Source organism: Girardinichthys multiradiatus, chromosome 6 (genome assembly GCF_021462225.1).
Source record: "Girardinichthys multiradiatus isolate DD_20200921_A chromosome 6, DD_fGirMul_XY1, whole genome shotgun sequence".
In the NCBI taxonomy this organism is placed as follows: Eukaryota; Metazoa; Chordata; class Actinopteri; order Cyprinodontiformes; family Goodeidae; genus Girardinichthys; species Girardinichthys multiradiatus.
Genome location: NC_061799.1, coordinates 2,933,958 through 2,950,041, shown reverse-complemented (window position 1 = coordinate 2,950,041; position 16,084 = coordinate 2,933,958). Strand labels below are relative to the sequence as shown.

The following is a 16,084-nucleotide window of genomic DNA, read 5'->3' as shown; positions in this document are numbered from 1 at the left end:
AAAAATGTTATGTCAAATAAAAAGTGCACTAAATGTTTGTTTACTTGTAGTTATTATTACAGTTTCCTTCAAATGCTGAATGTGATTCTGTTGGGGTTTTGGGAGTGTGGGTTCTGTCTTCCCTCTGTGGACCACCAGATGTCGCCGTGGAGTATGGAGCAGTGAATTCTGTGACAGGTGTTTCACAATCACAGTTGATTGTGCCTGCCTGTGGAGGAGTATATAGGAGCCTGCTGCCAGTCCTTCAATGCCTGAGTGTTTTGTCAATGCGGTAAACTTCAAGCCTCAAGTTTTTGCTTGACCTTCTGTTAAAGAAGACTTACTGTGTGTTTTTTTTTCCCTTCTTCAGATTCTTGTGCCTGTGAGGTGTGGGCAGATCCCCAACCTAAATTACAAGTCTTACAAGCTGACAGTTCGGACTCCCACTGGTTCTACGTTCCTGGCTGCGGCTTGGCACCAAATCTGCAAAACCTGGCTTCCTGTGAGTGTAGCATGTCAGCCTTTGTTTAAACGCTGTTCCTACCTGCCTCCGGACACTCCCTGGACTTCCATTTCCTAAGGCTCTAACAGTACCTTCTCATTTGGATCATCAAGAGACAAGTAAGCGAACGTGAAAACTAAGAAAGGAAATCAGGACTTGATCAGAGTTAACCTGCCTGCACCTTTCTTCCCAGAAGTTCCTGTGAACCTGGTCAGCAACCTGAGCATCCCCGACTGCGGTGTATTTCCAAACCTGGCCAGTCTAAATAAACTGTTAAACTGCTTTAGTCTCCTGAGTGTGTTGTGCATGTGGGTCAAACAGTTATCTCAAATTATGACAGATTCAAGATAACATCTTTATAAGATGCTTTTGTGATTTATGAGTATTACATATGGCTGGATTAAAAGTAATGCATTCTCTAACTTTAAAAAATGTACAGTAACAAGAGGATATGAAAATCAATTGTTTATTTATACAAGACTAATTTTATATTGAGACCCCTATTTTTCACCAAAAAACACAACTACACACAGCTTCTTTGTACTAATAAGTGTTTTTTATGTGAAAAGGCTTCAGTTCATATAAATATGGGCCTTATCTAATGTGATAAGGTTACTTGGTGATATTGCTTAGATGAACACTACAATACAGGAGACTTAAAGCCAGCTCTGCCAGTGGTAACTTTTTTAATTCACGCAGACCCAATTTTTATTTTCAGTGCAAAGTTTATACATGTTTCTGTTTGCTGTGAGTGACTGAAAACCAAGTGAATTCCTTGTTTGTCCACACAATCATGGCCAACAAAGCTGCAATGGAAAGGGACAAAACGATCAAATTTTCATCAAGTATTGTTTTGTGTTTTCATATTCATTCATATTCACAATTAACAGGTAAAATGTAAAAATGTTTTTATTAATGTAGTCTTAAAAACATCTCATTTAGTATGGCCAAAAACTCTATTACACAACCACTTAATGTAGTATTGAAATATATCTGTATGTCAACCAGTTATGATTACAGAATACATTTACACATACAGTGTGTGAGAAAGAGACACTCAGGCAAAAAAGAGTTTTGTAGTATTTCACAAATATTAGTTTACATTTTACTATAACTGACACCAGTAAATGTCTTATATTTTTGTTGAGCAACACTGTTGTCTGTCTGCATGTAGAACAGGAGTGGCTGTAGCAAGGCAATGATGTGATCTGAAATACCCTTTTAGGGGCTTATCTACTTTAGGATTAAATGCTTTGATTTTGACTGAATTATAGAACCAGATAATTTTGATGTCATGATACAAATGTAGCTAGAAGCTTGCAGAGAGGGTTTTCTATTGTTATCTGGGACAGTAACTCAGGTAAAAGTCCCTCTGTTCTCTGTTCATTGTGACTCTTAAAATGCTGAGTCAACCTCTACATTATGATTTACTGGGTGAATATTACTGATTAGCTGTATCTTAAAATTAGACCTAATTTTAAGATAGCATTGCTGTAAAACAGCATTTAGTGTTTTACAGCCAACTTCAGCCTGGATATCCCGCTTAGCCTCTGCCAGTTCCTCAAGGGTTCAGTGTAACCTTTTGGGTGATGAACGAGGGCAGGCAGACATATCAGGACTAAATTGGTTTTAAGGAATTCTCAAGAGTGCGCTCAGTTGAACAGTCACGGTGTCAAATGTGTGCAGATAACCTTGTTTTGTATTGATAATTTTATTAGGACCATTTCTGAGTTGTATAAAAAAACAACATAATAAGATAGAAAATTTCTATCAGCTACTTGGTGATTCAGTTGTATTATATTCATTTTTGTTTGACTTAATTAAATCATCAAAAAGCTTACAGAAATGTTCTACAAAGGAAATTGCTGGACTGAAATGTAATTTCATTGGTTTGTTGCATGCATGAGAAATTAATGTCTAAAACTGTCAGCTGACACTAAAAACTGCCCTCTAGATATCTTTGACTACAAAGAAGAAGAATACAGGCAGTAACCGTTACTATTTCACGGTTCTTATTCAGTCCTTAATCCTTGCCAAATCATAGATTAACAATCTTTCTAGTTCGTAGAAAAATAACAGCAAACCCAGCATACAAGATTTATTTTCCTGTATTTCATAACATTACAACCACCAAACGTCCACAGATATGGACGAGACGTGGAGGAGCTCCACTGAAAGTGCCGTTTGGTGAAGGGGAAAAATATTTGACGAATGATCATAGAGGCTATGTTGTCTGGGGCTTAAATGCCCCGGTAGAGTCTCCCATGGCAAACAGCCTCTAGGAGACGTGTCAGACAAAGAGCGGTTCAAGACACCCTCATGAGGAAAATTACATCAAGGCAAGTGACGTTGCCCGGTACGCAAAGCTGGAGTCCCACTCTGGAGCTAGGCCTGGGGTCGGGACTCGTCAGAGAGCGCCTGGTGGCTGGATTGCTCCTTGCTGGACCTAGGCGGGCCAAGCCTGAACAAGAGACATGAGACCATCCCTCAGTGGGCCCTCCACCTGCAGGGGGAACCATGAGGGACCGGTGCAAAGAGGATTGGGCGGCAGACAAAGGTGGAGACCTTGGCGGCCCGATCCCCGGATGCTTAGGCTGGCTTTAGGGACGTGGAATGTCCCTAGAGCCAGGGTCTGGCCTCTCTTCTAGTCTGTGGCCCACGGAGAAAGCTGAAAGAGGAGAAAGCCAGACAGACGTGGTAGGCCCAAGCGCATAGTGAGGAACTGCTGGGAACGTCTGGCGGAGCCCTTGGCCAGGGATGTATTCAACTACCACCTCCGGGAGAGCTTTGCCCAGATTTCGGGGGATGTTGGAGACATAGAGTCCGATTGGACCATGTTCTCTGCATCTATTGTCGATGCTGCTGCCTGTAGCTGCAGCCGTAAGGTCTGCGGTGCCTGTCACGGCGGCAATCCCCGAACCCGGTGGCGGACACCAGCAGTAAAGGACGCTGTCAAGCTGAAGAAGGAGTCCTATTGGCAGGGGTTGGCTTTTGGGACTCCTGAGGCGGCTGACGGGTACCGTGAGGCCAAGCGTGCCGCAGCCCGGGCTGTGGCAGAGGCAAAAACCCGGGCCTGGGAAGAGTTCGGTGAAGCCATGGAGAAGGACTACCGGTTGGCCTCGAAGCGATTCTGGCAAACCGTCCGGTGCCTCAGGAGGGGGAAGCAGTGCTTCGCCAAAACTGTTTACAGTGGGGGTGGGAGGCTGCTGACCTCGACTGGGGACATCATCGGGCGGTGGAAGTAGTACTTCAAGGATCTCCTCAATCCTGCCATCACGCATTCCGTGGTGTAAACAGAGGCTGGGGACTCGGGGCTGGACTCTTTCATCACCCAAGCTGAAGTCACCGAGGTGGTTAAAAAGCTCCGTGGTGGCAGGCTTCGGGGATGGATGAGACCCGCCCTGAGTACCGCAAGTCTCTGGATGTTGTGGGGCTGTCATGGTGGACATGCCTCTTCATTATTGCATGGCGGTCAAGGACAATGCCTCTGGACTGTCAGACTGGGGGACCAGTGGATTTCGTCACTTCTTTTTGCAGATGATGTGGTCCTGCTGGGCCCCTCTAGCCAAGACCTACAGCATGCGCTGGGGTGGTTTGCAGCCGAGTGTGAAGCGGCTGGGATGAAGATCAGCTCCTCCAAGTCCGAGGCCATGGTTCTCGACAGAAATGGTGGCTTGTCCTCTTCAGGTTGGAGGGGAGTTCCTGCCTCAAGTGGAGGAGTTCCAGTATCTCGGGGTCTTGTTCATGAGTGAGGGAAGAATGGAGCGGGAGATTGACAGACGGATCGGTGCGGCTGCCGTAGTAATGGGGCGCTGTGCCGGTCCGTTGTGGTGAAGAGAGAGCTGAGTCGAAAAGTGAAGCTCTCCATTTATCGGTCGGTCTACGTTCGTACCCTCACTTGTGGCCATGACCTTTGTGTCATGACACGGATACAAGCGGCTGAAATGAGCCTCCTCCGTAGGGTGGCCAGGCACTCTCTTAGAGATAGGGTCGCACTGGGAGGAGTCCCAGGGGACTGCCCAGGACACGCTGGAGGGACTATGTTTCTCGGCTGGCCTGGGAACGCCTTGGGCTCCCCCCCGGAGGAGCTGGAGGAGGTTTCTAGGGAGAGGGATGTTTGGGTGTCTCTGCTGAGTCTGCTGCCCCAGTGACCCGGTCCCAGATGAAGTGGAAGACAACGAGTACGAGTATCAAAAATATTTGAACTGAAATTCGGATTTCAAAATTGTATTTCGGTCTTCACTTGTTTCAGACAGTTATTATGTATTTTTCTCTGCTTTTGACTTTAAAGACATTAAAATGAATATTGAAATTATTATAGAAGCAAAAAATGTCACTGAGTACTGCAGAATATACACTGCTCAAAAAAATAAAGGGAACACTTAAGCAACCCAATATAACTCTGAGTAAATCAAACTTCTGTGCAATCAAACTGTCCACTTAGGAAGCAACACTGATTGACAATCAATTTGACATGCTGTTGTGCAAATGGAATAGACAACAGGGGGAAATCTTTGGCGATTAGCAAGACACACTCCATAAAGGAGTGGTTCTGCAAGTGGGGACCACAGACCACTTCTCAGTACCTATACTTTCTGGCTGATATTTTGGTTACTTTTTTTTTATCATGCTTTCACCCTCGTGGTAGCATGATAAGGACTCTACAATACACACAAGTGGCTCAGGTAGTGCAGCTCATCCGGGATGGCACATCAATGCGAGCTGTGGCAAGAAGGTTTGCTGTGTCTGTCAGCGTAGTGTCCAGAGCCTGGAGGCGCTACCAGGAGACAGGCCAGTACAACAGGAGACGTGGAGGAGGCCATAGGAGGGCAACAACCCAGCAGCGGGACCGGTACCTCCGCCTTTGTGCAAGGAGGAACAGGAGGAGCACTGTCAGAGCCCTGCAAAATGACCTCCAGCAGGCCACAAATGCGCATGTGTCTGCACAAACGGTTAGAAACCGACTCCATGAGGATGGTATGAGGGCCCAACGTCCACAAATGGGGGTTTTGCTGACAGCCCAACACCGTGCAGGACACTTGGCATTTGCCAGAGAACACCAGGATTGGCATATTTGCCACTGGCGCCCTGTGCTCTTCACAGATGAAAGCAGGTTCACACTGAGCACATGTGGCAGACGTGACAGAGTCTGGAGACACCATGGAGAGTGATCTGCTGCCTGCAACATCCTTCAGCATGACCGGTTTGGCAGTGGGTCAGTAATGGTGTGGGGTGGCATTCTTTGGAGGGCCGCATGACAGAACGCCGTAAAATACGGCAAAAATCCCATCAAAATGGCGTTCAATGGGGCGTTTTAAGAGCACCCGCAGAACGCCATAAAAAACTGCTTTTTCTGGTTACTGAACGCCGTTTTTTATGTGCGATGGCATTCAATGTTCTGAGAAAACGTCGTTGTTTTCGCTGCTTTGTGACGGCGTTTTAGACGGCGTTTTCTCAAATTAAGCAGGGCCCGGCCCACACTCTTCTTATCCAGTAAATTTAAACTCAGGACTCAGTGTCAGTGTTTGCTTCTGTAATCATCTCAATAATAATTTTAATGTCTTTAAAGTCAAAAGCAGAGTAAAAATACACAATAACTGTCAAGTGAAGACCGACATGCCATTTTGAAATCCGAGCTGGAGCTGTAATACCTTCCTCCTCCACCAGATTCAATTCAATTCAATTAAAAAATACTTTATTAATCCCAAAGGGAAATTAAATGTTGTTATAGCTCATATTATGAAGGTTTCTTCAAAGAGTCGTTGTAGATGCTGATGGTTGTGGGCAGGAAGGATCTCCTGTAGCGCTCCGTCTTACAGCAGATCTGAAGAAGCCTCTGACTGAAGACACTCTGTTGTTGTAGGACAGTCTCATGAAGAGGAGGCACAGGGTTCTCCATAATGTTCTTCATTTTATGAAGAATCCATCTTTCCACAATGATCTCCAGAGGTTCCAGAAGTGTCCCCAGAACAGAGCCAGCCTTTGTTATCAGCTTGTTGAGCTTTTTTAAGTCCCTGGCTCTGATGCTGCTTCCCCAGCAAATGATGGCAGAAGAGATCACACTTATCACACTTGGCAACAGACTTATAGAAGATATGCAGCATCTTGCTGCAAACACCAATGGACCTAAGCTTCCTCAAGAAGTACAGTATGCTCTGTCCCTTCTTGTAGATGGCTTCACAGTTGCAGCTCCACTCTAGTCTGTTGTCCAGGTGAACACTGAGGTATTTATACCCCTCCACCACCTCCACTTCTTCTCCCATGATAGAAATAGTTTTTGACTTATTCCTGTTTCTCTTCAAATCTACAATCGTCTCCTCTGTTTTAGTCACGTTCAAAATGAGATGATTGTTTCCACACCATGCCACAAAGCGGTCCACCACCTTCCTGTACTCAGCTTCTTGTCCATCTCTGATCCACCCCATGACTGCAGCATCATCCGAGTATTTCTGCAGATGACAGTAGTCTGTCTTGTACTGGAAGTCTGAGGTGTACAGAGTGAAAAGGAATGGTGAGAGTACAGTCCCCTGTGGTGCTCCTGTGCTGCTGACTACCTGGTTAGACTCACAACCCTTCAGTCTCACAAACTGTGGTCTGTTTGTCAGGTAGTCTTTGATCCAGGAGATTGTTGAGGCCTCCACCTGAGTCTTCTGGAGTTTCTGACAAAGCAAATCAGGTTGGAATGTATTAAATGCACTGGAGAAATCAAAGAACATGATCCTCACAGTGCTACTGACTTTGTCCAGATGACAGTGGGTTTGTTGAAGCAGGTGTAAGATGGCATCTTCAACTCCAACTCCACAGCGATAAGCAAACTGAAGGCGGTCCTGATGGTTTACTGTTTGCTTACTCAGGTGGGCCAACAGGAGTCTCTCTAGGACCTTCATGATGTGAGATGTCAGGGCAACAGGTCTATAGTCATTGAGGACTGATGGGTGAGTTTTCTTTGGTACCGGAACAAGACAGGAGGTCTTCCACTACACCGGAACATTCTTCTGGGCCAGGCTAAGGTTGAAGAGGTGCTGCAGAATCCCACAGAGCTGCTCTGCACAGGCCTTCAGGACTCTAGGGCTGACATGATCTGGACCTGCAGCCTTATTCCTACTCAGTCTCTCCAGTTGTCTCTTCACCTGACTTCTTGAGACACACAGGTGGAAGGGGGAAGCAAAGGAATTATCAGCATCTTCTGATATGGTTGAAGGCAAACATGTAGAAGCAGAAGGGTCTAGGGCTGAGGTGGAAGATAAAAAAATGTGAGGTGTTACTGCACAGCTGTGGGTCCTGTGGGTCAAAGGAAGGTGGAATGTCTGTTTGGCTGTGAGCAGGAGAGGAGGATGCGAAGCTTGTTTCTGAACTGAACCTATTGAAGAATGTGTTCAGTTCATTGGCTCTGTCCAGACCTCCATCGGTCTGATCATCCTTCTGCTTGAAGCCTGTGATCTTCTTCATCCCTGTCCACACATCTCTGATATTGTTTTGCTGGAGCTTGCTCTCCAGCTTCTTCTTGTACACCTCCTTGCTGTCTCTTATCTTGACTTTAAGTTGCTTCTGTATAATCCTCAATAATTCTCTGTCTCCCTCTCTGAAGGCTCTTTTTTTCTTGTTAAGCAGGTCCTTCGGGTCACTGGTGATCCAAGGTTTGTTATTGGGGAAGCATCTCACGGTTCTGGTGGGGATGATGTTATCCACACAGAAGTTTAAATAGTTGGTTACACACTCAGTCATGGCATTGATGTCCTCTCCAGTGCGTCCCAGTCTGTAGCCTCAAAGCAACCTTGCAGAGCTTCTTGAGCTTCCTGTGACCATTTTCTCACAGTCCTCTTTATTACAGGTTGCCTCTGAACAAGGGGCTTATATTTCGAGCAGAGAAAAACAAGATTGTGATCTGATTTGCCTAGAGGAGGTCTTGCTGTAGAGATGTATGAGTCCTTGACATTTGCATAAAACAAATCCAATGTTTTGTTTTCTCTGGTAGAGCAGCTGACAAACTGTTGAAACGTTGGAAGTGTAGCAGAGAGTGAAGCATGGTTAAAATCACCAGAAATTGCCACAAAAGCTGGCATGGGAGCTAGTCTACAGAAACGCTATCTTTGGTGGACATTTGGTGGTTGTAATGTTATTAAATACAGGAAAATAAATCTTTTATTCCGTGTTTGCTGTTATTTCTCTATGAACAATTACTAAAAAGGTCCTGCGATGGACTGGCAACCTGTCCAGGGTGTACCCCGCCTCTCGCCCATAGACTGCTGGAGATAGGTACCAGCTTCCCCGCGACCCACTATGGAATAAGCGGTAGAAAATGACTGACTGACAATTACTAGAAAGATTCTTAATCTATGAGTTGGCATGAAAAAGAACCCTAAAATAGAAATTTTCTATCTCATTATTTTGTTTTTATACAACTCAGAAAAGGTCCTAATAAAATGATCAATACAACTATCTGGTGTTCAATGACACAACTATTCTTATACGTTTTCCTAATATAATGACCAATTTCCATATCTCATTACTGGAATTATCATGTTACATATTTTCAATCAAAGCAAGACTGCCCATACATCTGTAGTTCTTCTGCATGTCAGAGTCCTAAATAATTATCCAGGGGCTCTTTATCTTTACTCATACATGTCTCTCAAAGTGCAAATACAATAATGCAGTACAGACATCTTTTCATCTACACATTTATTCCCTCACTTGTACATTAAGTAGGTCTATTCAGTATTTGGTGGTTATAATCTGGTTAAATACTGGAAAAGAAATGTATGTTGTATTGTTATTTTTCTTTAGAAATTATTATTTTTTTAGAAATATAAAGTTTTTAGGTTTTGCCTTTTGTATTTCCCAGTGTTTATTTCTATGATTTATTAATGTATTTTCAGAATCTATAAATACAGCCACTGATTGTGCAAGTTCTCCTACTCAGAAAGACGAGAGAGATCTGTAATTTTCATCATAGCTACACTTCAACTATGAGAAACAAAAATCCAGGAAATCACTGTAGGATTTATAAAGAACTTATTTGTAAATTATGGTGGAAAATAAGTATTTGGCCAATAACAAAAGTTTATCTCAATACTTTGTAGCATAAACTTTGTTGCCAAAGACAGAGGTCAAACGTTTCCTGTAAGTCTTCACAAGGTTTGGACACACTGTAGCTGTTATTTTGGCCTATTCCTCCATGCAGATCTCCTCTAGAGCAGTGGGATATGATTGATATTGATGTGGATGAGGAAGTTAATCCGGGGCAACAGAATGGGCAAAGGAATGTTAAACAAGTTAAACAAGGAGTTAATATGCTCGGACTCAACTTCTGTCCTCTCAAGTATAAGATCATTCCATTCAAACAGTAGACAGGATATTCTCTATGATATACTTGTTGTTATTGTCAGAATTCATCAGTGGGGGGGGGTTTAGTTCAGTTTCTGTGGGTACCAGCACGTGGGGATCAATGGGAATGAAAAAGTGGACAAACTGGCAAAAGAAGCTCTAAAAAAAAAAAGTACAGTGGAAATGAGGGTTAAATTGAGTAAATCTGAGGTAAAGAGTATGATATGGAAACATATAAATCAGGAGTGCCAAAGAGAGTAGGATAATGGAAAGAAGGGAAGACATCTGTATAACATTCACAGCAGGATAGCAGAGTGCAAGGAGGGTATAGGAAAGAAGAATCTGTTATTACAAGAATTAGGATAGGACATTGTTCACTAAATAGTACACTATACATAATAGGAAAACCTATTCTCCAGTCCCCCTTCTTATGAAGGACCTGGAGAAGGCATTCGACTGTGTCCCTCGTGATGCCCTGTGGGGGGTGCTCCAGGAGTATGGAATCGGGGGCCCTTTATTAGGGGCCATCCGGTCCCTGTACGAGTGGAGCAGGAATTTGGTCCGCATTGCCGGCACTAAGTCGGACCTGTTCCCGGTGCAAGTTGGACTCCAGCAGGGCTGCCCTTTGTCACTGGTCCTGTTCATAACTTTTATGGACAGGATTTCTAGACGCAGCCAAGGGCCAGAGGGGGTCTGGTTTGGGGACCAGTGGATTTCATCTCTTCTTTTTGCAGATGATGTGGTCCTGCTGGCCCCATCTAGCCAAGACATACAGCATGCGCTGGGGCGTTTCGCAGCCGAGTGTGAAGCGGCTGGGATGAAGATCAGCTCCTCCAAGTCCGAGGCCATGGTACTCGACCGGAAAAGGGTGGCTTGTCCTCTTCAGGTTGGAGGGGAATTCCTGCCTCAAGTGGAGGAGTTTAAGTATCTCGGGGTCTTGTTCACGAGTGGGGGAAAAATGAAACGGGAGATCGACAGACGGACGTTGCTCTGAAATGAGCCCTGTTCGAGGCACTCAGTGTAACTTTTCAGGTAATGAAGGAGGCAGGTCGACCTGGAGTAAACTGCTGTTGTGGAGTTCTGAATAATGGAGTCCGTCTCTGACTGTGCGCATAGTTGCGCATACTTGGTCCAGCGAGTGTGCAAATAGCAATTTTTTGTCTTCTCCTTTTAACTCATTGTCAGGTTAGGTGGAGCTGGAAGTAATTATATGGAACACAATGGAAATATTTTATTGTTTTTTAATAAAAATGTGAAGTCCAATACCATTTTGTGGTTGCATCTTTTTAATACTTCTAAATTTCTTCTATCAAGAAGTCCGGGGCTATTCAGAAAACATCCGGGGCTTCTGGCCAGCAGTTAAAACTTTACAGCCGTGCTGGGAAAGTGGAAAGGCAAAAGTAGACCGTTTTACCTGGGCAGCAAACAAATGTGGTAAGGAAATGGGATTACAAGGGAAGAGATATAGCACAGCTGTGCCCTATTCAGTTACACCTTATTGGTTGTTTCCTAGCATTAATGTTGATCTAGATATCCATAAAGAAATGCAGATTTATAAAGATAAGAGGAATTGGATAGATGTAGTAAATCATAGAATTGAGGACACATACAGATTGTTTCTGGTAATATATACAGATGGTTCTAAGGATTCAGATTCTGGTAAAACAGGATTTGCATATTTTATTCCTGAGTTAAACATATCTTTGAAACAGAACATCAGATCATTTAGCTGTATTTACAGTTGAAGTGATTGCAATTCTGATGGTGTTACAATGGGTAGAACAAAACAGAATAGAAAGAGTTCTTATCTACTCAGATTCACTGTCCTACTTGATGTCAATTATGGGTTTCTCATCCAAAAGGCGTATAGATTTAGTATATGAAATTTATGAAATTTTATTTAGACTTATACAATTTCATTTAATAGTTAAGTTCATGTGGATTCCTGCATAGAAGGTAATGAAGTTGCAGATCGTTTAGTCAAACAGTCTTTAAGTCAAGATAGAATTATGGAAATTGCATATAGTAAATCTGAAATAAAATCTGTTACTTAGAACAAAGTAAAATCAGAATGGTAGCGGCTTTGGGAGGAGGGAACCAAAGGGCGACATCTATTTCAAATACAAAAATCGGTAGGTAAAATGGAAGTAACTGGAGAATATCAGAAAGAACGAAAGTTACGTATGTAACTACGATTCTATGAATCCCAGATGACCGCCAGAGGCGGTGCTTCAAGCACTGAATGATCATTCTTGCGCATGCGCGGGTCGAGAAATTAATAACAACATGGTCACATGTGACCTACCGGTGGCTCACGTGAGTCTATATAGTCACATGACACCGGGAGTTCCAGTCCCGACAATCTTCTCGCGAGCACGCGGAGACCGAGGGACCGAGCGCTCTGGCAGTCATCCGGGATTCATAGACCCGTAGTTACATACGTAACTTTCGTTCTATTTCATTCCTACTGACCGCCAGAGGCGGGACGCAGAAGGCGGTTGCTCCAGTATTCCCTGCAGGGGATGCGGCGTGGCGACGTTCACCCTGTAAAACCTGGCAAAGGTGCTTGGCGCCATCCAGGAAGCAGCTTCACAAATGGCCTCCAGAGGCACCCCGGTCATGGCAGCCCACGAGGTGGAGAAGCTCCTAGTGGAGTGACAGCGCACGCCGCTCGGCAGGGGCTGATCCTGCAAGGAGTAAGCCACAGAGATCATCTCCACAATCCAACGTGCCAACCGCTGTCTAGAAAGGGCCTGACCTTTCCGAGAGCCAGCATAACAAACGAAGAGACAGTCAGTCCGACAAATGGATGCCGTGGAGCGGACATACGCCTCAAGCGCTCGGACAGGGCAAAGAGGCTCAGAGGGGGCACCAGGATTAAATCGGGAAAGCCGGAGTGGCAGCACACTGCCAGCCACTGCAGGCACCTTTGGCACAAAGGAAGCATTAGTCCACAGTGTAACACGGAGCCATCCGGGTTCCACCGACAGCATGGTTCAGACACAGACAGAGCATGCAATTCCCCCACCCGTTTGGCAGAAGCAATGGCCAACAGGAAGGCGGTTTTCAGGGAGAGCCACTTGAGATCCGCCCCTGTAACGGGCTCAAAAAGGGGGGACTGAAGAGCCGCAAGCACTAGAGACCAATCCCACGTAGGGGCCACAGGGCGCCTGGGTGGAACTGAAGATGGTATCCTCAGGACAGAGTGGACAACACCCACAAGTCCGGGGCGTGAACAGCCCAATAACTGAGCTGGTCTGGGGAGACCATGGTCCCTTTGGGCCCTAGTCGGTCTCGGTCTAGGAGCCGTGCTTGTGGACCCCAAGAAAGGGACAGGAGGGGGGAGGGAACCACGGAACGAGTCCCTAGCTGCCCCAGCAGCAACTGGCCGGCGGGGAGATCTATGGAGACCCACCAGCTTCTGCCGTGTTCTTGAGGCCTGGGCTGTACGCTCCAAGGCCTCCAGTGCGGCGGAACCAAAGAGTTCCCCCGGAACCACAGGAAGAGCCCTCGGTGTTCTCCTGCAAGGCTCGGTCAGGGGCGATTGCGCCAGCCACACCTGGCGCCGAGCATGGACCAATGTAGAGAGCGTGCGACCAAGCTCACGCGTCATCAGGGCGAAGGCCTGCAGAGAGGCGTCCAACAAGCCCTGAGTTGACTGGTCCAAGGGAACCGACTCCAACGAGGAGGAGAGGCCCAACATAAGATGGGAGAGTGAGTTCCCTATGCGGCCTATCCAGGCACCTGAGTTGTAGGCCCTACACAGTAAATCGTCCATGACACGGCATTGTGGTCGTGGACAACGGGCATTAGTCCTCAACGCCTCATCAGGAGGAACGATGAGGGAGGCAATGAAAAGGCCCTTGTGTCCGTCCAGCAAGCATGCAGCTCCTGGACGTATTCTGCTGAGGGAGGAACAACAAAGGCAGCCTTGGCATCACGGCGCCTAAAGAAGGCGCTAGATGGAGCAGGCTGGGCCAAGGGAACGTCCAGCTGCAAACGGCCCAGAGCAGTTTTAATAGCTGCAGACACCGGTTCCCCCGCACCTCCCAGGGAGGCACCGGAGCCCGAACCTGAGGTCCGGGAGCCCAATTCCGGAAAGGCCTCTCGAAAGAGGGTGCCCGAGGCTGCAACTGATATAACATCATCCTCGCAATGCGAGGACCAGGCCTGTTCAGGAGGGGAAGGCTCACTGCGGTCACCATCCCCCCGGAGAGACTGAAGGAGGGCCTTCATCTGGGCCAGCTCCGTAGAAAGTTGGTCCACTCTAGAGGACAGTCCCGGGGGGCCTCGCCGCTTGGCTCTCCTTCCAGATGCCAAGGGCACATCCTCAGCAGACCGTTTCGTGGAGGCCGCACCCTGTCCAAGCGGTAACGGATCCCGCTGGACAGAGACCATCCAGTCAACAGGCTGCTCCACCGAGGACAGCCAGGCCAACCGCACCGCTCGGGGCAGAACGCTGCAATTAGAGCAGGCATGATCTGAAAGCGCCTCCCTGAGATGGTCAGCACCAAGGCAGGGAGGGAACATGTAATGGCTGTCCTCCGGCTGTAGGGGAGCCGAACAGGACGCACAACAAAGATTGTCCATGACCCAGTGGACAGATGGGGTAGGACTCAGCACGAGCAGAAAAACGCCACTGGCGAGTCAAATCAAAGCGAGCCGCAATCACTGCCGAAGAAAGTAAATAAACTCAGCACGAGCAGAAAACGCCACCTGCGAGTCAGACAATCAGAAATAGCAACGTATAATTGAATGAGCAGAAAATGCCACTGGCTGGTCGGACAATCAGAAATATCAATGTATAATTGAATGAACGGACTCAGCACGAGCAGAAAACGCCACTGGCTGGTCGGACAAACAGGAATAAACATAAGTGAGCAGTAAACTACTGCCGAAACTAAGCGGACTCAGCACGAGCAGAAAACGCCACCTGCGAGTCAGACAATCAGGAATAGCAACGTATAAATGAATGAACGGACTCAGCACGAGCAGAAAACGCTACCGGCGAGCCGAACAAACTTACCAGAAACCCAGGAAGAAAAGGTAGCTCGCGCAGCCTCTGGAGGGCAGAATCATCCGCAGCTCCGATCACAACAATCCCGTGGCTCCCAGCAGCAAGCAATAAGAGGAACAAACAAACACAAGTCAACACCTGCATTCACCAACCTGCGCGCGAGAAGAAAGAAGGGACTGGACTCCCGGTGTCATGTGACTATATAGACTCACGTGAGCCATCGGTAGGTCACATGTGACCCTGTTGTTATTAATTTCTCGACCTGCGCATGTGCAAGAATGATCATTCAGTGCTTGAAGCACCGCCTCTGGCGGCCAGTAGGGATGAAATAGAACGGGCAGTGATAACAAGATTACTATTAGGAAATACACGATTAAATAAAACATTAAATATGTTGGCTAAACATCCAACAGGCAGATGTGATTGTGGAATGGATTTGGAAACAGTAGAGCATTTAATTCAGTGTGAAAAATATAGGGCGAGTAGAGAAAAATTAAAGCAAGAATTAAGGAAGTATGGTGTGGAAGCATTAAAAGTGAATACAGTACTAGCTAAACATGAAATGACAGAGTATATATAAGATTTTTAAATGAAACGGGATTATTTGCAAGAGTAAAAATAGCTCAGTTAGATACTCTGGCCCACACTCCAGCACAGTAGATGGCGACAGTATTACCAGGTGAGAAATGTAGGATTATCGTATTTTGAGGGAAATTATCGTACACTCGTCATAACCAAAATAACAAGTCTGTTGATGTGTTGAATAGCGTCTAACAGGCACTCGCAGCTTTGTGGCGTCAGTACGGAAGCCCCACAGTGCCGGGCTCTGCTTCTTCTTCTTTTCTTTTTTTCTTTTCTCAATCATGGGCGGGCGCAGTGGACTATTCAGCCAATCATGGCCGTTGTTCTGAGGCCAACGCATCGCGTCACTCGTAGGTCACATTTAGAAAAGTACGATTGGCTGGAATTTCCAGCATCTGAATCCGGACACAGATGCCTTCAAGGTTCACAAAAAAACTCCGACAGACTTTTGCGATAGGCTGATGACAACTTATTACAACCACATATTCACGGAATGGTCAAATTATCGTACATTTGGCTTGTTTTAGGAATATTGATCGTACATCGTACAGAGAGCAAAATTATCGTACGAATACGATAATTATCGTACACCTGGCAACACTGGATGGCTATAATGCCTCTAAACGTTTGATGCCACCCGCCAAAAATCTCAAAAAAAAGAAGAAGGAGTGGCGTTT

At 46.1% G+C, this 16,084-nt stretch overlaps 1 long non-coding RNA gene across 2 annotated transcripts; it reads left to right on the top strand.

Moving 5' to 3' along the window:
* The first annotated feature begins 228 nt into the window (after positions 1–228).
* Positions 229–763, top strand: LOC124869404. Of its 2 annotated transcripts, XR_007038580.1 has the most exons (3): positions 229–271; positions 350–600; positions 675–763. It is a non-coding gene; the product is annotated as an uncharacterized LOC124869404 (long non-coding RNA). The 2 variants fall into 2 exon arrangements; XR_007038579.1 differs by having other exon boundaries at positions 242–600.
* Positions 764–16,084: the final 15,321 nt, after the last annotated feature.